Raw genomic sequence first — 24,877 nt, 5'->3', positions numbered from 1 at the left:
AGCCATTTAGCCAGGGAGCATAAGAAATTCAGATTATTATTTCTGGTGCAAGATTGGAGATTTTTTTCAACTGAGACCTGCTGGATTTTCATGTATTTAATAGGTTTACATGGCAAGATTTTAGTAGCAGGGGAGCTGCAGAGGTGGTTTCTGTGAGAAAATATCAGAAGCTGTCCCCGTGTTGGAAAATTCCAGATACCTCCAAGAAGGCCTCAAAGCTGGCCAAAGCAGAATCATCAGTGAGCTTAGAGAAATTAATTTTGCCAGAATCTGTTGTGCCCATGACAGTGATTTCCAAGTGCTCTCCCCACCCTTAACTCAACCCACAAGATTTTTGTCGTATTTTGTGCCCTCTGTCTAACTGAGGAAGATAAGTGATAGAGCAGCTTGATGGACACCTGGCAGTCACCCAAGGTCAACCCACCACAATATAATTATCATTGCAACCTGCCTTGATGAGAGCACTGACATTACTCCACAGAGGTTCTGTGGGTACCTGGGCCAACACATGTTCTTTTCTTTGCAAAGATGAAGTTAATTGAATTAACTCTTGTATGCCACATTAATGCTGCTAGAACTGAAGGGAGGATGTGCCCTGTTGAGCTTGTGTGATTTGTATCTTAATGTGGGGCTGGTTTGTGAATTAATGCAGAGCACTTGTTTTTATGATATTTCCTAGCAAAAGAAGCAATTTTATCTTTAAAAGCATCCAGTTTTAAAAGAATCCAATAAACAAGGCAGAAAGTAGAGAATTAAAGTGTGTTAGCTGTATGAGTGCTCTGAAGACACTGAACATCAAGGAGTTTGCCTTTGTCACCTCTCTGCCACTGCAAGTCACCCAAATAAGGTTTACTGTAACTGAGCTAATGATAAAAAATCTGCAACTCTGAAAGAACAGCTTTCTATCTTTAGGCTTCAGCTATGCTTTTCTTTTGTCTGTAGAGCCTATTTATGGAATGCTGCTGTTGAACTTGAATGCAAACCAGAAGAGCGTTCCTGCCTAAATTGTCTATAAATACCTCCTGGAGGAGCTTAGGGGCTTTTACTGCTCGTATTTTTGTGAAGTCCTCAGTGTGCTTCCTTGGTCAAGTATTTGTTTATTCTTCATTCAACATTCATTGTCTGTCTTCAAAAAGTGACCTCCTGAAACTTATACCCCAAGTCTGTATGAGGCTGCTATTTTTAAATAACCCTGAGAACACTGAGGTTGTATGGGCCTCCATGAGACAGGAATATACAGAAACCTGTGTGTGAAAATTGCCATTTTGGATGCACCAAGATGGAGATAAACACGCAGATTATTTAGGAAACTAACAAAGGAAAGGATTTTAGCAGAAATAATGCTGTAATCTACCATTTTAGATTACTGTTTGTTGGTCCCATATGCCCATGGGGCATCCAGAATAGGATGCAAATGATGACAATAGAAGAAAATGCAGAGCAAAAGTGTTAGTGGATAATTTGTACCTAGGAAAATTTTCCTCATTAATTAGGCACAGATTCATGCCCTCAGGCAGAAAGCTTTCAAGTATTTTTCAAATCCTGAGCTCTGGGTTTGTCTTGGTGGGGTTTTTTGTTTAGTTGGTTGGTTGGGCTTTTTTGTTTTTACTTTTTTTTTTTTTGTTTGCCACTCCCTGTAACAATTTCAGCCTCTTCTTTCTGGGGGATCACTTGCAAACAGATTGTATAGGATGGCCCCTCAATCAACATGTGATTTCTTTTAAGAGGTTTGATTTACCTGTTTTTCTAACTCTTTGAAACTCTTTAGGCCTTGAACTGGAGGTAGGAAGGAGTGCACTCCTTTGTAAAATTAAGCACTTTGACTTTTCGTCGTATCCTTCCCTATGGCTTGAAGAAGAAAGGGGTAAGGATAGAGTAACAAGACATCCTGCACAGTTCAATCCAAGTTGCACAGAGCTTTATAATTGCTTTATAATTTTTCTCCTCCTTGTGATTATGGTTTTTGACATTAGTGAACACTGCTGTATCTTGTGATGGGATTGTGGCCATTTTTTGGGTTGCTTCCCTAACCAGCCTCCAGCAACACTGGGGACGTCACCTCTTGCAGCTCCCCCTGGACACCCAGGGCTGGAAGGACTGTCCTCATCACAGCTTAGCAGCCAAATTACAGAGAGTATTATCCCAGTCCTGGGGCAAATACCCAGATATTTCCTTTGGAAAATGCATGTGAAAGTGCAAAATTATATTTACACCCATGCAAATGTATGTGCTTTTCCCAGGGGCTTTGCAATAGTGAAAAACAAACTCTAAATAGGCCAGAAGCAAAACAAATTTGCTTTTAAGTTAAAAAAAAAAAACAACCCAAAACATTCAAGAGAAGAAAACTGCAGCCTACACTGAGCCTCATTTGACACTGGAAATATGAACACTGGCCACAATTATGAAAGCAGTTGTGTAGCACACTTAAATTTGCTTGGGTAACCAAACATAAAATTCCTAAACTTCAGTAGAAAATTGCAAGTTAAATATATTACATTTAAATTTAAGTTGCCAACCAGCAGCCTTATTCACACAATTCACTGTTTTGCAATATTGTAAGTCAGTCGGTTGAAAAACAGAGTTTCTACATGTCTTTTCTGCAGGAATTTATAGCATTTTGGGGGGAGGAATTTCACCTAAAAATAAGAAATACTTGGCAAACCAAAACTTAGAGCTGCTTTGGTGTATAAAAAAAATGATATTTTGTTTTGGTAATATGTGAATCAATTATCACTTTTACGTTTGTTTAATGTTCCATAATGTATAATACTTTTGCAGAAAAGCTCCATTCCAGTGAAGGTGAAGCAAAATAAGAATTTGTCAAACCAGAATGGTACTTGGATTTATGCAGCTTAATGCAAAGCCTGAATAATCAGAATTTAGAAGCAAAAAGTGAAACGCTGGGTTTATAAAAAATGAATGGGCCATATTCAATCCAGAAAACAATTCGCTTAGTTTTACAAGAACAAAAATGTTCACTTATAAAATTGTGCAAGAAGCTTAACAGGCTGACATCACCATCTCTTGGGTAATATTACACTACAGGTTTGTCTGGTTTGGGTTTTTGTTGGTTTTGGTTGGGTTGTTGTTTTTTTTTTTTCCTCCTTATCCTACAGCTCAAGTCCAGCAAGTACAAAATGCTTTGTGAATACCCTTGTTGATGTGGCACTCAATTCTTTGAAGCTGTAAGTGGGTGGGGAAGGATGAGTGTGAGTGGTGTGTAATGCACCCACTAATAAATCCCTGGTGCAAATCAAAAGCCTACAAGACTATTGCACAGCGTTTAAGCAATAGACTGAGTCTTCTGGTTGACACTTGACTGAAGCTTTATTAGTCTTCCCACTAAAAGTGCCAATTTCTGGTAAGGAAATAAACTACTGCTTATATCTCGAACTCATTGTATGGGAATTTTGGAGTAGGCTGAAGGACTGGAGGACAAAGAAAGCAGCAATAATAAATAGACATGAAATTGGGGTATTCAAAAAAGCATGACTCCCTATAATGACAGGACCCTCCCTAACTCTTTAGCTGCCTTCTGTTGTGATTTAAATTAGCAGCAGAAGTCAGTTTGTCCTTTAGATTGAAGGAGCATGGCCAGTGCCCTCAGGGCCTAGTACAGGTCATGTATTGAAATGCTTAGACAGGCTCAGATTGCCGGCTCAAGACCAAAGAAATAAAATTCCTGTCTCAAAACCCATCTCTCAGGCATTTTGTTGCTACAGACTTGTTTGTTTGTTTGTCTGAACTGCTTTGTGTCTAAGCAGAAGGGAGGACAAAACCTTTCCGCAAAGACGTGGAGAAATGTATTAGGGACGTTTCTTTGAGTTTTCAGAGCAGGTAGAACCCCAAAGTCAGATGTGAACTGCAGTCTCACACATCTGTGCATTCTAAATCCCACAGATTCACCCAAGCAGGATTTTAGTTTCCCAGAATTATCTTCATATGTGCATGTGTCCCTTCCCCTTGGTCCAGGCTCACTTTTCAAAGAGTTAGGGCTGGTTAATTAAGCTGCTAAGGCTCTGTGCTGAAGTTGGCCAGAGTGTGCAGATATTAATTCAACTGCCTGGTTTCTGCAATTCAATGTACAATTGAATGAGCATAATCTGAGCAGTACGATTGATTTAACATCAGTGTGGGAACTTTAGCTTTCAGTTTTCATGAATTATGTGTTTGAATTTTGAACTTTAAAGCTGTACTAATGTAGACATTTGCATTTAATGACATATCAGTGAAGCTGAATAGGCCTGCCACCTCCTAAACTCTTAAAAGTTTCAGCTCTTTGGAAACCTCTTGCTGGAAATATGAACAACAGCTGGTAGATTGCCTGACTGAAATGTTCTGATCTTGATCATGAAAAGAGAAGAAACACAGCATCAATAAAATCTCATGAATCTTTTGACACAGTTTTATGACCATTGTCTTAATATATCTTCCCCCTTGTATCTAGAGGCTAATAAAACTTAAATAAAGTTAATTATTTAATATTCATATTGAAACATAACTAAAGCAAGATGTATTGCAGAATCACCAAAGAGATGAGATTAATATAATTTTTATCCCAGATGCTTTAAGTGTTTGTGATTTTTTTAATGCATCAACCAAATTATGTAGACAAATCTGAAGGAAGATGTCAGAAATATCCAAAGTAGTCTTGCACTAACAAGAGCACCAAGAAGCACATTTGCCAAGGTACTTTGATAACCAGCTCCCAATGATTTCAGCAGCAACAACAAAGTTGGCTGAGGATGTGGGAATAAGTTCCTGGGACTGTCAGTATGGACATATATTCTGACCTCTATGGAGGCATTGAAACAATGGAATAATTTATTGTTCCATTCAGTGTGTTTTAAATCTAGCAATTCTAAATTTCAAGTGATTTAAAATATTTAGCTGAAAGAAAAAATAGTCATTTTAATAATATATTATAATTATTTCATATCTGATTGTAATTGTTTTTGAAAAAAATTACTTCAGTACATTTTTAGGAATTTTGCTTCCCCTCAATTTTTTGGTGTAAACATTTCTGGCTTTATCTCAAATTGCTGTCATCTTGTCTTTAGAAAGTAGGAAATAGAAAAAAGAATTAGTAGAATGTCCCATCTTTAAATCTGACTTTTTTTTCAGAAAATGACTTTGCATTCAGCTAAAATTTTAAAACTCTTTTCCACATGAAAGTAGCTTTCGAAGTTCAAAAATACATTGACTCTAGTTCTATGTTTTTGACAAGCTTTTATAATAAGCTGTTTTATTGCATGCATAAATTAGTTGTTTTTTAGCCTCATAACCACCTGGAACATACAAAACTTTCACAACAGAGACAGAGATATAAATGTGGAATATGGAAAAAGGAAAATACAACTCTCAAAGGAATATCAAACCTTTCAGCTTGAAGGTTAAATGTGGGCATTAAAAAGAATCCAATTAAATTGAAAACAAGGGTGTACTAAATTGCCCAACTGTAATAAGTTCATTATGTATGGATAAAGGAAAACATAACAATTCATAATAAATACATGGCTTCTTAAGTACAATTGCTCCTAAAAGTAATTAGAGTAGATCATTCTTTGTTCCAGACCCATGTTCTCAGTAGTCTGATGGGTTTAGCAGTGCACAGGCACCAGTACTGCTTGGGGAAATGTGCAGGAGCAGTAATGTGCAATGGGAAAACAATCTCATATAAAATTTAAGTCTTCTGTATAAAAGCAGGAAATAAAAGTAGGAATCGGATGTTTTTCATTGTTAAACTTCAAAGACTAAACCTTGCATTTCTGTGGTTTTATAGCTGGTTTAAATGCTAGCTTGTTGCTAGCTTTTAGCTCCCCTCTTGTGCCAGCATGATGTAATAACTGGAGTTAGATCATCCAAAAAATGCTATCTCCCTGGTTCAGCCTTTAGACAACCACATTTTCAAAGCAGCTTATTCCTGGCAGTTTCCCCTAACAGGAAGGAAAGGAAGGAGTCTTTTGTTCCAGTATGCGAAAAAAGTCAGGCTCACCTGTGTGTTTCAGCTGCATAGCCCAAACTCTAATCAGAGCCATGGTCAATCATAAGATTCATAAGGCTGATAAGGCTCAGAGCTGCCTGTGGAATTGCATATGTTAATGTAAATTAATGTTTTTAAAGTACAAGACAAAGGACTGAAAGAATGACCAGTGCCACATTTCCTCTCCTTGCTCCATTTTCAAGAGATGTTTTTCTCAATGTTGGGAGGAATATGGTTGCTGTTGGTAACGAATGATATAGCATCAGAAAGCCAAAAACCCAGGATCAACAGGAAAAATAAACCAAATAAAAAGCCCAGCCAAAATGGCAGTGAAGTTGCAGACCAGGAGAGATGCTGACAATGACAGCAACCTGCAGACTTTTCACCAAAATAATTCAGTGTGCTGAGAATTATGCATGAATGATTTGCATGCAGGCAGTGTCAGAGGGCAGACTTACACAGTGATTGGGATTGCATGAAAAAGCTGATTCATTAAGGTCCGGTGCATTCTTGAGGAGAAAATCTAGAACGAGTGCCATTATTTAAGAGTACATTTCTCACTCACTGAGTCAAGATTCCCAGGAGCTATGAAAGGCAATCATGCGGTTCTCAAGTGATTGGAAATGTCATTATAATGTAAAATGCAGAAAACTTAATCCCCGTAACTTTTTCCACAGCTTTTTTCCTGCCTGGACAGATGTTCCTTGTCAGCCTCTTAAAAAATACATGGACCATAATACAGGCTCACCATGGTCACTGTGAAGTGGTGTTAGTCTAAGCATTAGTTGAAGGCAAGAACAGGAACAGAAAACTTTCATTCTAAATAAAATATGTGTCTTTTGGCCAGTTGAGCAGAGAAGTATTATAAAACCCAGGAAATTAGGCAAAACCCTCTATTCTTGTGTAGTAGATGGTGTAGATGTTAAAAAGCCATGTTATGATAGAATTTGAAATAAAGGGCTAAGACAGGCTGTGGGGCTGAATCCAAGTGGCAAGACCTCAAAAATCCTTTGATGTTCATTTTAAGGAACAGCCTGAACAGCAAGGTAGATCACAGGCTTCAGATAGGTTGCAAAACATATGGAATCATGAATGATTTGGGTTTTGGAAGGGACCATAAAGAACTTCTAGTTCCAATCTAGTTCCCTTGTATCCTTGGGATTTTAATCTGCTGGGTGCAATCACTTTCCAAAAGTTCCCTCAAGAGGGGAGCTTGGCATGATGAAATGCATTGTTTTAGCTGTAGAGCTGGTACCATGAAATTGTGCTTGTGTGTATTGCTCTTCAGATTTTTGAAAAATACTTGGAGTTGAATTTCCTCAATTCCCATTTAAGCCAGCCTGCCTTCAGGAAGGGAAACAGGCCAAAAGTTGGTGTCATACAGGTGCCCTCTTATAATTCTTACAAATCTGAGGTCATAGTGATAATCTCTCATTAATTTTTCTATTTAGCATTCTTAAAGTCTACTACATGTCAGCCTGATCACTCCTACTAGGTAAATGTTTGCTTCATTTGAAGAGAAGAAACTAAATAGGACTTGACCCCAGCTTGGCCACGTGTTTTTTCTTACCATTTTATGACTCCCATGCCTGGTTTCCCAGGCTAGTTCATCACAACACAAAGGAATAGGTTTTCACAATCAGGACTATGAATTACTAAATGCACATGAATTTTCTCTGTGGTAACTAAATGTCATTACCATTGGTGGGCTAAATCAAATAACTTGCAATCCCTCTAATTCTTAGAGTGCAGGTATTGCACAGAACAACTGTACTTCAATCTCTTTCTTTTTGGAAAGCTCAAGAACGGGTGGCATGGATAATTAATTTCCCTTACTGAGAAATTGTGTCTCCTTCTAAATGCTGTGCCACTTCTGGGCAAGTTCAGAGGAGTGGGAAAATTTACAGGATTACCTGAGGATAAGAACCTATTTGCACCAAGGAAAAATGTTGTAAAGCAGAAGTTGTGCTGCATAAAAGAAGCCAGAGAGTCTTCAAATCTTTGAGGCTGAACCAGAACTTGTCAAAGTCTCTGCTATCACCTATGCAATGGCTTCCCAAACCAGGTGAAGTTCTGCTCTGTAATATCTGGGGACATCCAGTAACCATCAGCAAAATTAGGGTCATCTAAATCCTGCTGGATTACATAAATACATAATACATTTACATAGGATTGGATAGAACAAAAGTATATACAAATATAATATACAAATATATAATAAAATATAAGTCCTGCAAGATATAATTCCTATACTAACCTAAGCTCTTCCCCTTGCCATCATGACAAAGCTGATTTCTCCCATCCAGAATGAATCATCTCTTGTTGCATGGCTGTGGCAACAAGAAGATCTCTCCACAGAGGAAAAAAAAAAAAAAAAAAAAAAAAAAAAAAAAAAAAAAAAAAAAAAAGAAGAAGAAAAACAAAAGGAATCCCTCAAACAACAAAACAAGTTGAAACCTGAATTCCCAACTTAGGGTATAATCAGATAATGATTTTTTCACTGCCATGGGAATGGAGATAGAATTAGGACTACATATACACTTCAGCCTGAATAAACCATATAGATAGGGAATGACACATTTTAAAAAGTGATTGATTGAAAAATGGTAAAACAAGCAGATATTATCACAGATTTTTTTCACAAGGGAAACATACTTCTTTACATTAGCCTCCCACAGAAATGTATTGTCTCAATTTGCTAATATAGGTGTGCTTATGGATGCTTCTACAATGTTTTGTTCCTTCAGGTATGTTTACTTTGATGAAGTAATCTTTTGTTGCCAGGATAACTCCTGAATTATTTTTCTTTTTATTTATTTTTAAAAGTCCTAGTCCTCAATAGAGAACAGTCTTCCATTCCTCCTCTCCCTAAATAATTTATCCACAGAAAACTGAAGCTTCCATTAACACAAGGCTACTCATGAGTCTGGGTAAATTTCATGAACAGACACAACTGAATGCAGAGGCAAAACTCAAGTGCAAGCTAAAGAACAAGCAGAAGATGGTTAAATTGTAGTTCGGTTCTCCAGAGAATCCAGTGGTTTTGTCCATCCACCACACAAACAATTTGCCAGTAGGCAACAGCGTAGGAGTCATATTGCAGAGCTACAGCATAGAACAACCAGAATATAAGAAAATGGGTAGTGGATCAGCTGATCACTCCAGTATCCTCCCCAATGAAATATGGATAGGACAAGCACAGTGGTACTTGATCAGAGGGCTCTCACAGGTGCTGCAGGGTGCATTGCTACACCTGGTGTGGGAGGCTTGGCATTTGACAACCCTTAAAGCAGTTCTTGTCTTTGAATGTGCCCGACTGCTTTTTCACATGTGCATGAGTCACCAGCACCTCCACTGCTCTGTGGCCTGGAGTCCTCCATTCTAATGCCAAGGGCTGTGAAAAAGGATTTTCCTTCTCTGCTTCAATACTAGCCTTGCCTAGCTTCATTTGATGCCTCCTACTTCTCAGATTGGAAGAGACGGAACATCAATCCCTCTTCCTGCTGTCCATGCCTTCTGGTGACTTTATGGTCCAAAAGCAAACCAAAAAAAAAAAAAAGTGACCCCTTCTAGGATGCTTTTTGTTACTTGCAGCTACACTATAAGGTGTGCACATACAGAGCAGTTTATGGCAGCTGGGAGGATTTTCATGGTTAAGGATGATATGTGGTGATCCCAGCTGAACTGAAAGGCAATGGGTCTTGCACACAAATCACTTATATGCCCTCTTTTCCTCCCAGAATCAAAATGCATAAGTTCACTCAAGCAGGATTTTAATTTCCCAGAATTATCTTCATGTGTGCATCTAGTATAGCTAAATCCTTAGACTTTGCTGCTTTTCTGGCTGAGCAGGTGGTTCAAGGGTTTTGACACAGCCATTCTCAGTTTGGGATTTAATGACTTACAGCATGGAGCTGAAGCAAAATGCCACACTGCGTAGCTGATTTCAACTCAGCTCTGACAGTTTGCACAAGCCAAGGATCCATCCCCAAAGAAGGTGGTTGCTAAATTCATATTTTTCTAAGAGCAGTCACAAAGTATTTATAAGTTCTCCAAGAGTCTCAAAGCAAATGTGAGGGAGCCTCTCTTTTCCTGGACCTCCACCCCATGCCAGGAAAAGCAGCTTTGCCTTAGCTTGCAAAAAGATCAAAGAAAAAAAAAAATCACTGCTTTCAGTAAGTGGGAAGACTGACTATCCCATACTGTTGTGGGGTGGAAGGGAGGAGCTTGGCAGTTAAAAGACTATCAAAGATACAAAATCACACCAATTTTTTTTTTTTTAACTTCATCATAGTTTAAATATATGTATAGCTCACAATACATGTATTTTAAACATAGCTTGAATGGAGCAATAGCAAGATTAGTGCTCTGACAAGTTCAAGTTGTTACCAGTTGGGTATGGCAGTGAAGTTAGAAACTTAATTTCTAAAAAGAATTTAAAACTTGTGTACATTAGCACGTGCCCATTTCCACTGGCCTTTCCTAAGGCTCCTGTGTGGATGACTGGTGACTGGAGTAGGAACCCCTATGGAGGTGGATGTTTATTTTTTGTCTTTTTTCCACAGCTGCTTTAGCTGGTTTTTCTAAGAGTCAGGTTTGAACTTTACATTTAAGCAAGTAAGTTATCAATGGAAAATAGGATTGTCTTGGAAATTTTTTCCCTAGTCATGAAAAAGTGGGTTCTCCTGGATTTTCTGTTCCTACATCCCATGTTTCTCAAAGCGCAGCTGCCTCCCAGTTTCTTCAGGTGCCTGATCAATTTGGCATTCGCCAACCAAAATCAGAAAAGTATAATGAGAAGTAAAACCAATTCCTCACAGGGGAAGTGGAGGGGCAGACACTGATCTGTTCTCTGGTGACAAGACCCGAGGGAATGACATGTCAGGGGAGGTTTAGGCTTGATATTAGGAAAAGGTTCTTCAGCCAATTCAACTGGACACTGGAACAGGCACCCCAGGGAACTGGTCACAGCAGCAAGCCTGAGAGAGTTTAAAAAATATTTGGACAATATTCTCAGGCACATGATGTGACCCTTGGGGTGTGCTTTGCAGAGCCAGGAGCTGGACTTTGGTGATCCTCATAGGTCCTTTCCAACTTAGGTAGTTCTGTTATTCTGTGATTCTGTGAAATCATAAAAACACCTTCCTGCCCACCACTCCCTCCTGAAAGGCAAAGAGGAAGTTTCTGGCAGCTTCTCAGAGAAGCCATCCCTGTACCCCCTCTGCTTTGGGAACTGTGCCATGCCAACCCAATGCAGCCTCACACCCAGCATTCCTGTAAACATTTACCCTTCAGCAACAGCCCGCAGGCTGCCACTGGGTATTTGCATTATTCTACAAATACTTTTTGTTGTGAATAATGTAAAAATCATTGCCTATTGTGCTTCAGCTTCCTTAGCACCTTCTGAAAATAGAACGTACACTGAAGTAGTGCAATATTGTGCTTCAGATCTGGGGTTTGTTTGGATTTTAGGTTGAGACTTTTTTTTTTTGTTTTGATGTTTTGTTGGGGTTTTCTTCCCCTGCTATTTTTCATCCTGTTTGAACGATCTGGTGGTGAAGCATCTGTCACTTTATAGCAACCTTTTTCACCGACATTGCTGCTCTTAGGCACTTGAAATGAAATGTCCTTTTCTCAGCAGAAGGCTGGGCTGTGGTTACTGGCTGATGTACAGGAATTGTTCCACCTGCCTGTGAGAGGCAGCTCTTTCTTGCCATGACAGACCCACTTCCCAGGAGCTTGTGACTCTAAGGTGATAAAATAAAAATATTGCATCAACCTGAAAGTGCAGGGCAACTCCAAATGGGCCGAGTGTAACAGAGTTCAAACTGAGATGTATTTTTCCCTGTGTGCATTGTATCAGTTTATATTATAGAGGCTTCAGCAAATTTTTGCTTTTATGGTAGGGCATGAATTTACTGAAAAGAACATGAAGGAGAAAAAACATTTTAAGGAAGAGTCCTGGGAACTAAGAAATGTATGTATTAATATTAGAGTAATATACATCCATATGCAAATCACTGGTTCTGGATATCTCAAGGTATTATGATGATTTGCCTCCCACCTTCCCACCCAAGTAATACAAGAGGGGAAAAACCAGCTAACATTGTAATATTTTCTGAAGAATCCTTGGAAAATACATTTTGTTTGCTAAACTAAAATCAGCTTTCTAACAAGGACAAAACAGTTAATGATTGAATAGATAGTTTCTTTTAAAAAACATAATAAAAAATCAATTTCCCAATGAGAGGTGTTTCAAGAAAAAAAAAAAACAGTCTGATTTTCTACTATAGCAATTACTACTGAAAACTGAAAACAAACCAGGGACTGATCAATATATTAGTGAAAGGTGAATATGGGATTCATTTTCAGAAGGAAAACCAAAGTAAGTGATAGGACCGCTTCACACAGAAATAAATCTTTAAAAAAAATGAAAGAGCCAGTACCAACAGAGTTATCTCTGAACACGTAAAGTAAAAGAAATGTGGCATCTCTGGCACATCTCATAAAGAATAAATCTTCATGGACATTTTATAAATATAGGTATATTCAGAATCACATCAGAGAAAGTATTAGTCTCGATTGTACTAATGAACTTTGCCAACAACCCACACATTTAAACATGTTTTCATTAAGTGTTCCTTGAATTTTTCAAGTAAGAAACGAATCAGTAACAATCAGGCTGTTGATACGTATTTCATGCAGGAACATAAGACACAAATTAGTTAATAAATTATTCACCAGCTTTGCTCTCAAGTGTATTGGGAGCTGGCAAGATGTCCATGGCTCAGGTTAGTGCTAAATGACTGCACATAAAACAGAGAGGCACTGTCAGGTAGCATACACAGAGATTACTGGCAGGTCTTGACTTAGGCAACATCCTCATTAATGATACTAAAGCATAAGTAAACAGAAACATAATGAAATCTGTTGGAGCTGCATGCCAGTGTCAGGAATACTACAGAAGAAGTGAAATGCCTGGGTGTCAAATAAAAGCCCACTACATCAAATGAATAAAAATATTCCATTCATACTTGAGAAGAACCACAGGCATGTCTCAGATTAGTTTTCCATCCATCACCAGGCACTGGTAGCCAGACAATCAGAGTAGTTCCACACAAGTCAGTGGAAACAGCAGTGAAGATTGAAGGAAGCATGAACCTGTTTTCCCCAGCTGATGAGCTGCTTCTTAGGGAGAGTGGCAGGGAGAGCAAAAGGTGACTTTTGGTGCTGCATGGTGAGGTGCATTGTTTGTGTTACAGAGAGACAGCAGCTCTTCTGACATAACCTACAGCACCCCATTGATTATACTAGCATTAATTTTTTTTTAATCTGTCAAATTGTTACTCTAAATTTTAGAGGTGAGGAGGTGAATAATACCAAAGGTAATTTCATAAATCCATAAACTTGAAAATATGTGTCTTAAGGTGATAAATAAGTAAATGATTCAAGGAACCTTATTTGCTCTGGATACCTCACAACCCGTACTGAGAAAAATGTTGTTGCTGAGGCCTCAAAGTGCTATTTTGCCTGCTGTTTTCATTAGAAGCCATTCATGTTTTATTTAGATAGCTTCAATCAATGTGTAGCTCTGTTTTATTTTTCAGTTAAACCCTGCCAGTGCAATCAACCTTGTCTGCAAATTATTCTACATTGTCTGTAAGTAAATGCCTTCCAGTACTGTAAACCTTGTGTAGTTAATTGTTCTTAGAGAATAGGGGAATATTTCTTGATAGCAGGGCAATCATTTATGTGACAAAGTGTTGTGTTTATTTTGAGTACAAAAACCATATCACACTCTTGGTTTTGCTATTTCTACCTTTTGGTGTCTTACATGTCCTATTAGGGCTAGCATAGAGGGAAAAACACCTGCTCCAATTCTTTAAAAAGTAGATTGGGGACAAATGGAAATGATGGATCAATTTAGCTGGAAAAACTTGTTCCAGTAAGGGGAGGTGCCTGCATATGTTAGCAGTTGAAGACAGAATGCAAGTTGTAGGAGTTAATGGCTGTTCTTAAGGAGGATGGAGCTCACTGATGGAGTCCCTAAAAACTGTGTGTTAGGAGCTGTGCATTCCCCATGTTTATAAACAGTCTAAAAAAGGGCCAATTGTTAAAATGAAAAGATACCAATAAAAAAAATAGTTGGTCAAGCTAATGAAAACAAGGGCTGACCAAACATTTACCAGGTTATTTTTGAAGGTGGAGAAGCTAGGTAATAAAATGACAGGTGCAACCCATTGGAAATAGATTTAAGGTGATGCACCTTGGAAAAAGCAATCCAAGACTCCAGTGAACAATGTGAGCTCTAAGCTGGCTGTAACTTCCAGGAGCAAGACCATGAAAACACCAGCTTAATTCTGGAAAATGCTGAGTAAAATCATAGGAGGTTTTACAGGAGCAGATAGAGAACAGAAAATACTGTTAAACTCCAGTACAACCACAAAGTTCATGCCCATTTTGAACACTCTGGTTCCTTCACCTGCAACCAAAATATGATCAAAATTCAGAGGAGAATGACAAAGGTGATAAAAGCTATGGACAGCTTCACCCTTGATAAATGAGCAAGTGGTTTAGGACTCTTGTTATGGACAGACATGACTTGAGAGGAGATGGTAGGTTTTGGGACTCAGAGTCACAGTGCTGGATGGAGCCAGACACAGAAGAAGCCAGACCACCATGGGGTGGTGGGCTGCAGCTTCACCTGGCTTTACTGGGGCTATTTTTATGGTGTTCAACATCTAAATAGCCTCAAGGGAGAAACATCATCAGGCTGTGCAGCAGAAATCCAGAAAGCATTACTAACTGTGAAAAAAACCCAAAACTCTCCACATGTCAAGAAAGTTCTTGAAATTGAAATGGGTGAAAGAGTACTTGAGGAAAAATACCACAAGTGTTTGTGCTGATGTTGCAATGTGTGCTAAGGGGGACAGCTGGAGCATGTGTGTGGTGGCAGGGTGTGTGTGTAAGCTGTTTATATCCTGAACATGAACCATATGCTGCTTTTAAATCTTCCCCAACTAAGCAGCCATGTCTCCCTGATCAGACCTTATCTCTAAAATGATGACCGACTTCTGGGACTTTCTTCCGTGCTTTCTTCCTGCTTCTGTGAACCTGAACATGGCTCCTGGGAAGGATTGACAGCTTCAGCAACTGCAAAAAATAAGACATGATAATCGCTGTCAGAGAAGGACTGGAAAGAGAAACTGAGAGCTTAATTACGGCTGCAAAGGAATGGGCTCTTTGTATGGGTGATGATAAAATGAAAATAGAGGGGAGGAAGTACAGAGCATAAGAACTGCAGCCAGCTTTTGGAGACTATTAGCAGTTCAGTTTATGATCATAACAATACAGCTGGAGATTCTTTAAAAGGTGCAACCTAAAAGGCTGTCAAATTGTGCACCAGGCATTCTGCAAGAGGTACAAAATACAAGTGGCTTCATCACAATAAGAGAATAATAGGGGATTTGTGGCAATCTTAGTCCAAGTAAGAAATACTGATGCATAAAAATTCCCTTGAGACTTTTTTTTGGCTGCTACTGGCCATAAGGCATATGCTAGGAGATCCAGTGTGGTGGGCTTAGAAAGGAAGGAAGGAGACTGTATCATCATGGACACTGCTTGTCCACTTCTTGAAAATACCAGACTGAGAATGCAGCATAATACAAACACACATGACTAGCAATGACACAGAAACCATAATTACAATTACTTAAAAAATTGTTGGGAAAACCAATATAAATATAATAGAAATAAATAACAAAAAAATATAAACCAAATATAAACCAATACTGTGCACACCACAAACATAAACAATGCACCTTCCCAAAACCATTTGGTTTTATAAAACACAATAATAGCATCCAAAACTCACTGATGGCTGGATTTGAATTGGATCCCCTGAAAATCTGGATGGTACGACAGAAAAAGAGATACAACAGCAGCACTAACAGTGCCCTCTTGATATTGCTAACACATCTATAGAAATATATGCTCCTGATTAGCACTTATATACTACAGACAAAAACCTGGCTGGTTTAATGAACATTGAGGTGTTGGTGTCTGCCACACAATGAGCTCCAGCTTGATGAAGTGGGTGCTCTCTCCTTGCCTAATATTTGTACAGGAAAACTAGGCACGAAGGTTAGGTAGGTACAGATATGGCCTGAAGAGGAGAGACACAGGTTTCTGCCTTGGCCATTCCATTCCCTTCAGCTTTTATGTGTAGGATCAGCTTTGCAGCCTGGATGGACTATTCTGCTTCAGCCTCTGTTTAGCCCAGGGGTTGGGATACACAGCCAAAGAGGAAAATGTGGATCCCCGCTGGAAGGGCTGTATCTTACTGCCCTTCCTGAATAAAACAACAGCTTTTCTTTAGAGATGACAGTTCCCTTTCAACACATGTGTTAAAGTAAATATGCTTGTCTTCAAAGGTGTAAAAGACAGCCAGGAATTTGTAAGAGGGGGATGCTCAAGGTCAGCAAAAGAAAAGCCATCAGTCTGCAGGTGTTTGGTCACAGAGCCAAGCAACAGAATCTCCACCTGTATGTCAGTCCTTGGAGGGACACCAAGGAGCATGCAACCCCACTGTCTTGAACCCTCCAAGCTAGAGGACAGCCACATTAAAGTGGAAAAGGTAACACCTCAACTAGCTGATCGATAAGGTCAGCAGTCCTAGCAGGAATCCTTAGTCCAAGACCTAAAATACAGAAAAACATGAGTGTGGACAGCTAATATTTAACAAAGCCAACAAGGCAATGAGTGAAACTAATTAAAAGTAAATAAAACTATATAAATAAAAGAATAAAACAGGGTGAACCAAAACAAAAGCAAACAATGAAACCTACAAAATAAAATAAAGAAAAATCCAACAAAAAAAAAATCCACCATAAATAAAAACAAAACAACAAAAAATGTTGTTAAAATAGGACATCACAGTGCTGTCCTATTTTAACTTGAAAGAGAGCAATGTGGGGCCAGTGATGTTACACTGCCCTCAGACTGACCATGAATTTCACAGGGAGAGATGACTCCTCCCTCCTTTGCACACAAAAGCTTGCAATCTTCAACATGTAAGTACATGTAAACTACAAGGAGTTTTTATGAGTCCTGTTAAAAAAGGCTATTCTATGTCAGTGCTCCAAAAAGCAGAAGGCATGCAATTTATAACCTAGATTTAAATTTATCATAGGCATCCTGGATTGACCACCACGAAGCAGGAATTTTGCTGTTTGCATTATATTTGATGATGTTCTCCACTGCCACATCCAGGCCATCTAGTGCCCAGAAAATGTCACAAATAAGCATGTGGCACTAGGTAAGCAACACTGCAAGAAACAGTTGTACTGCAGTTCCCTCCTTGCACAGATCATTTGAACAAGCTAAAACTGAGTAAGATGCACCTGAGGAAAAGGGTGTACTGGATAACACAGGTAACTGGGAGCTCTCATATTCTAATAATGTTAATGATATTTAGGGGTTTAGCAGTGTTCTGTGAAAGAGCCTGGTGATTCAGGACACATCAATTTGCCAGTCAATTTACAGGGGCCTGGCATTGGATACAAATCCCCAAAATATATTGAGGGTCACATCTGAAAAGCAATTCCAGTGCTTGAACCTTATTCCCTACCTACTGAACTAAGCATCTCTTCAGTATAATGATATTCATATTTTCCAAATCACTATGCTGCTCTCATCTTGGCTCACTGAGAAGCTGTTGTGTATACTAATTGGTGTGGTATGTCCTACACATTAGGGTGTCTGGCTTAATTTGGAAATCTTCTTAAAATTCATACTTGAATTATTGATTGTACGGCTTGGACAATGAAATGAGATGGGGTGGATTTTAGAGTTATGAATAATAAACTCCTGCTCAGCCAAAGCTACCAAGTGATGAGTTTAAGCTTTAAGATATGCCCCACTACACATTTTACACATGCTAGTGCCACGCTACCTATAGACCTCACCATATGTTTGTTATTCTTCTTTGTAGCCATGCAAAAGTAGGGATTATTGTGTAATGGATTTTAGAACACAATTCCTGCTGGTCTCTGCTGAGATTATGCACCTGAAAACCTCTTTTGATATCTGCTCCAGATATTGATTGCTGTCTGATTTCCATTTGGCTGAATAGGTGAGGTCCCTGACCCCCTTTTCTTGTGTGCTGGTTGATAACATTTGATAGTCCATCCTGTTATCCTTCATGAAAGACATTAGGTACAACTTGCTTGCTCCTCTTTCCCTTTCAGCATTTGTCTCAGCAAGACCTTTCTTCTAAAGCCCTAATGAGCACATAAAACTAACTGGGTACATATATAGCCATGCTTAGGAACATTCAAGACTACCTGGCACTGTCACCCTTTTTGCACTGTTATGGTATCAGTACCTTGGTAATGGGTTACTCAGCATTTCACACAGCCCTCAGGTGGGAGTCCTATGGCCCTTTCTGCATTTCAGTCATCTCTTCCTGTTGGGTGCCTCTGCTGGTACACTTTGGTGTTTTGTTTGCTTTATCTTCAGCTGCCAGGCACTGTGCTAACTATCTGAGGATCAGATTGCCCATTTGTCTTGGATCATTTTCCTGTGACTCAATCAGAGGAAGCATTAAAAGATTTATGAAATGAATGTGTGAAACAAGGACGTGCCAATCAACTGTACAGTAGGGGGTAAAAAAAGCCATTATTTCAGTGACTGCTGCTATGCGTTAAAAGAAAACTGAACTTAATAAAAAATCATTCTACTGATTTCTGAAACGGAGTCCAGGAGGCAAAAAGGTCATGTAGAAGACCAAAAAGATCAATGTGCGTGTGTCTGCACAACCACCCATTTCTTAAAGCTCTGATTTTCGGTATAATCCCTTTGTCTATGTTTTGACCCAATCTTATTTAATTTATGTTTTTTATTCATTAAATTGTATGCATGAGGTATCAGCTCAAGACTGAGCCTTATGCACGTTTCACTGAAGGGATTTTCAGTTGTATTTGACACAAACCACTCTACCTAGTTTTATTTGAAATCTTCAAAATCTATCTTTGCATTATTGATTTCTTTCTTTTTGAAACCTGATTTACCCTCAGCAATAGCATTTAGTCTTAAAAATAATTAGGATCACTTTACCACTGCAGCATAACCTCAAGTAAGAAAGTTAATTTCCTGTTCAGTTTAGAATTTTTCCATTAATACCATGAATACTAAATTTATACTATGGCAGTCAAAGTCCTCTGAGAGTACCTTTAAAACACCAATTTCTCAGCTGTGATAATTTCCTACTTTTGGTTCCCAAATGGCTCTAAATCCTCCCACAGAGTTGCAAAAAGAGTGGTATTTTCCCTTGTGTTTTTTTCTCTCTTATCCTGCTTGCCAGGAGATAGGTATGATAAGTGTTTACAGATGATATCAGCATTACAGGATAGACCGTTAATAGTATCCACAAAATAGTTAATAGTACTGCAAAAGCACCGTGCCCAGCAGTCCCCAGGGCCAGCACAACATTTCTCCCAATAGCTCAAACTTCTCTCCAGCCCAGCAAGCAATGTGAACTGGCACCTTACCTTCTGGACATCAGAACAGTTCATCCTTCATGGTAACACTGTGAGGGGCGCTAGTGGTGGATTTGCCACTCTTTCTCATGGGTGGAACTGGCAACTTACCTTCTGGACATTAGTACAATTCATCCTTCATGGTAACTCTGTGTTAGTGGTGGATTTGCCACTCTTGCTCATGGCTGGGACATGTTGGTTTCTTCCAGTGCCTCAAGGCTCCATGATCCTGGCTGATGGAGTTAGGCTAAATTGCAGCATGCAATGAATGTTTTCAAGTGCCCTATAGATAGATTAAGGTCAGTCCATTGGTTTCCTAAGGAGTATGGGCACCAATATCTGTGTGTTGTTGGTTTCGAAGAACATCTGATTTTCCTGAATACTACAAGAGTAAATCAACAAGCAGCCCAGAAATTACTGTCCACCTTTTTGGTCCTAAAAATCATTCTGCTTCTCCATCTCAACTAAGCCATTGCTTTTGCTGTTTATTGGGGTTTTTCCTGGTTTCCCTGAACTTTTGTGACTTTCACCAGCAGCTGCAAGCAACAAACCCCTTTGCTTCCAAATTTGCTGTCAGTTCCAGGGAAACCTCTCTGATGGCACAGCTTATTTACTCTGCTATTTCTGCTTCCTGTTGTTTCAGCAATAACTGTGTGGAAGAGCATTTAATTGCTCTTCCCATTTAGCCTGGCTGAAGCATGCTCAGCACCCCCATCTGCTTCAACATGACTTCTGCATCGAAGTCCCTCCCCCGCTCTACAACAGCCAGTTACATCTTACAGCCTAATTTATTCACACACAAAAAGAGCCTTTATTTGAAAATAGAATCAGAGCTAGCTCTGAGAATTCATGGGTTCAAATTAACAGGAAAAAAAAGCAACTGAAGTTCTTTAAAATGAAATTCTAGTGACAATTTTTATTTTCTCCCACATTACAAATGTACTAGAACAACAGAGACAGGTCATGCTTTCCAAACAGTTGAAATAACTTGGAATTGCAGAGGAAGCCTATATTGTTAGGTTTCAATTAAGCTAAATTATTAATGATTTTTGTGTCTAATTGCCTTATTACCTTGACTACAGACAGATTCAAGTCAACAGTTCAGACAGCCTTTATGCATGGCCATTTTGCAATCCATGTCTAAGCCACCAGTCACCACCAGTATTCCACAGTGGGTTTGCACAGCCTTCCCAGTTGGACTAAATACTGCACTTTTCAGGGCAACACCCTATCTGTGCCAGGAAGTCTTTCCATGTCCCTACTGCCTCCGCTTCAGGAAACACTGAAACAGTACTGACACCCACCGAAAGAGTAGGAATACCAAAAGAAAATCAGGCATATTTCTGTTTGTCATCGTTTACCTCAGCCATCAACAAAGGCCCATGCAAAAGCTCACTCACTCCCCCACCAGTAAGACTGGTGAGAGAATTGGAACAGCAAAAGCTAGAAAACCCGTGGGTTGAGATAAAGACAGTTTAATAGGGAAAGCAAAAGCAGTACACTCAGGCAAAGCAAAACAAGGAATTAATTCAGTGTTTCCCATGGGTAGCAATGTGTTCAGCCATCTCCAAGTGAGCAGGGTCCCCCAGTACACATGACTTGGGAAGAAAAACACCATCACTCCAAACGTCCCCCCTTCCTCCTTCTTCACCCCACTTTATACACTGAGCATGATGCCACATGGTCTGGAGTATTACTTTGGTCAGGTTGGGTCACCTGGCCTGGCAGTGTCTCCTCCCAACCCCTTGTGCATCCCCAGCTCCCTGCCAACGTGGCAGTACAAACAATAGAAGAGGCCTTGGCTCTGTGCAAGCCCTGCTCAGCAATAACAGAAACATCTTTAGATTATCATCGCTGTGTTCAGCACAAATCCAAAACACAGCCCAATAATAGCCTCTGTGCACAAAATTAACTCTACCCCGGCTGAAACCAGCACACTGTTATTGAGAGACTGAGAACCCATCTTCTGTTGCACAAGGCACTGGACATGAACAGGCTGCAAGGAAATATGTTAGCTCAAAGTTAGATGAGACCAGCCATCCCATGGCACCTTCTCTCCTTTGGGCTTTTCTGTTGGTGCCATGCTACTGCAAATCTACTATGGGTGACCAGTATGCTATGGCTTAAACAATCCCTTACATGCAAAGCATTTTCCTGACAGCCCATGTTTTCAAAATTAAATCATTATCAGTTGCATTTTCTACGTAATATGGGAGGGGGTCTTCTGTTATTTTTTGAGGTTATTCTTGCACCTAGAAAAATTAAGGTACATATTAGGAGGAAGAGACTAAAAAAGTCAGACTAAATATGAGCCTTGTCACTGATTTCTGCTTTTGAATCGCTCCTTATTTTGGAATTTTGCTTGAGTCCAGTGCAATCAATCCTGATGAATTTCATGCCTAAAAATGAGTGTGGGAAAATTCAGCATGCAAAAACATGAGGTGCTTCCCTTGCAGGGAGGGATCTTACAGTACTTTCCTAAACCTGGACCACAGAGGAGATGATGATGGTGGAGAAGAAAACACAGAATGTGGAGTCTGTCGAAATCTAATTCAGTGTTCCCATCCATCCATCTCTTTTTGCTATCTATCTATCTATCTATCTATCTATCTATCTATCTATCTATCTATCTATCTATCTATCCATCCATCCATCCATCCATCCATCCATCCATCCGCTTGAATTGTTGTGATTTTATGATGAAAATGTGGGTTTACCAGAGATAAGCTAAGTTTTGCTGGATCTATAGGAGGAAGTCAGTGATGTTTATTTGTATCATTCCACAGCATTTGTTTTTAAAAATTCATGTAGTTTTGTCATGACAATACTTCAGATTGAAAAAAAAATGGTGAAAACCAACCATAATACTTGATCATGAAGTAAAGTAAACATTGTATGTTTTGTGTAGGACAACTGGTAACGGTGCTGAAAACAGAAATGTCTATCCATGAATTGGTCCAGATGACATGCATCGTTGACAATAAGGTAATTCATTACGGAATGTAATGGCTCAGTGACAGTTGTTTATGGAAGTTAATGGAAATATGAGAGAAAGAGAGAAAGCAAATAGGACATATCTTCAGAAAAAGAAAGAAAAAAAGAAAATAATCAAAATCACAGCCAATTACAACTCAGTAAACCCACTTTTAAACCATCTCAAAATAATAATAAAATTATCATTAAAGCCCCACATCTACCTGGGGGATAATGGAATAATGAGCAACAAATGATGCAGACACCACAGTGCCAGGTTGGTATGTGTGACAAATCCTCCTGAAGTAAATTGTTTGGGAACTCAAAATCCTGGGTGAACAGATTCAAACAAGACAACTTGAAACAGAGTTTGGTTTTTTGGGGGTTTTTTTTTTTTTTTAATAAAGTGTTCTGGAAACCTCTCTAAGGTTGCAATTTGGTTCTGTTACAGGTTTCCCAATGTAAAACACCACACTGAATTTCAAGGCCTGAATGCTGTCTGCCTATGCAAGTAAAAAATATCTGAAAGCTGGGGTGATGGATATGGAAAAGAATAGGAGTAGATTATAGAGTCTTACAAAATGATAGAGCAGCACAACAAATCAATGCACTCTGGGGTTGCTGGTGAAGGTAAGTTATATCCTCAGACTGCACAGAATAACTGCTCTTTATGTAATCACACCTGGGATATGTCATTAAATTGCAATACCTCATTACCCGTCCTCAAAAAACACGGAAGAGTTTCAGGGAATTCAGATATGAAAAAGAAAAATGATCAGACTCTTGGAAAGAGTGATACACAAGGAGAGATTAAGTAGCTTAAATATATAGTTTATCTAATCAATAATTAAGCAGGGGAAGGATAATGGCTTAAAAATATGTAAGAGAAAGATAATTATTTTGCATGATGCATGGTCCCAATTCAGCACAGTGCTAAAACATGTGCAGATCCATCAGCCCTGCAAAACACCAATGTCCAGGATTTCAGTGGAGCTTCAGCACATACCTAAATTTAAGCATGCCCTGAAATACTTTGATTAATTTGGGCCATAACCACAAGTAATAGTATGAAATTAAGAAATGCAAAAATGTAGGCTGAACAGCAGGAAAATCTTCCAAATGGTGAGATATATGAGACTGGGGAGTAATCACTCAAGGGAATTGGTGGAAACCTTATCCCTGGACACATTTCAAGTTTTGCTGGACAAAGAACTGGGAAAATATCCTTTGGGGAATAATCTTGCCTCTGGAGACAACTGCACAACCTACTGCAACTATTCTGTGCCTAAGTTTTTCTGGGCTGACTCACGGCATTAAGTCTGAGACATGATTTTAAAAAGCACCAACAGCGCAACAGGCTGGTGGCATTTTGAAGCTCTTCCTTGCCTCCCCCCACAATTTACTGGGTTTTTTCCATCTTCATTATATGCAGTGCTATGAGAGGGAAAAAAAAAACCCCACACCACCACACTTTAGCTTAGTGGATTTTTGTCTTTTTGTTACTCACTGGCTGAACTTTGATTTCATTCTCATCTCTGCATTAAAACAGAGCTTAAAGATATAGAGAAAATATAATTTCAACTTGTAGGGCTTTGTTTCATTCCCAGAGCATGTATGGTGAATGATGAATATCATCAGAGAGGTAATTGTGTCTTGAAGAATCTCATATCTCATATCTTTGAGCCTCTCAGCAGAAGCAGTATTCAAGATTTGGGGGTTTTGCTAGTTTGATTTGGGTTTTTTTGGGGGGTGAGATTGTTTGATTGGTCGGTGTTGTGGGGATTTTTGGTGGTTGTTCTGCTTATTTGTTTCATTTTTTGTTTTTCCCTTCCGTGCAGACCCTGGAAGAAAGGCTGTTACAAAAAGGATTTTCCCAAAGATGAAGCAGTAGATTCTCCAAGGACTTTTTCCACTGGGAATAATAATTTTGGTGAGTCAAATGCAAGGTCCAAAGAACAACGGCTTTTTAATTGCTTTGAAATCTTTTTCTTAAATCAAATTGTTGTAAAAGATTGAGCATAATTCACTTGGACATGTGGATATTCTGCAGCCATGTAGCAAAAGGACAGGTGTTCTCTAACAAGACTTTGCAGAGATCTATTGGAAATGGTTGAGATAGATCTGTTAAAAATTGTAGATTTCCCTCCCCTGACCACAGTCGATATTCTTTCTTTATTTTTGCAGTGTCAGTGAATGGGCCTTGATTTTATTATTGGGAAAACAGCACTTATGTTTATTGGTACTAATTTTCCACTGCACATCAATGCATCCAGAATAGCAGTTCTTAACCTTAAATACATATTTCTGTGCCTGCCTAACTAGCAATTCAGCTAGGAACATGTGTGAGCATCTTCCTGACTCATGGTCTGAGTTAACGAACAAG

The sequence above is a fragment of the Melospiza melodia genome, chromosome 5 (genome assembly GCF_035770615.1).
Source record: "Melospiza melodia melodia isolate bMelMel2 chromosome 5, bMelMel2.pri, whole genome shotgun sequence".
Taxonomy (NCBI): domain Eukaryota; kingdom Metazoa; phylum Chordata; class Aves; order Passeriformes; family Passerellidae; genus Melospiza; species Melospiza melodia.
This window is presented reverse-complemented; position numbering follows the sequence as displayed.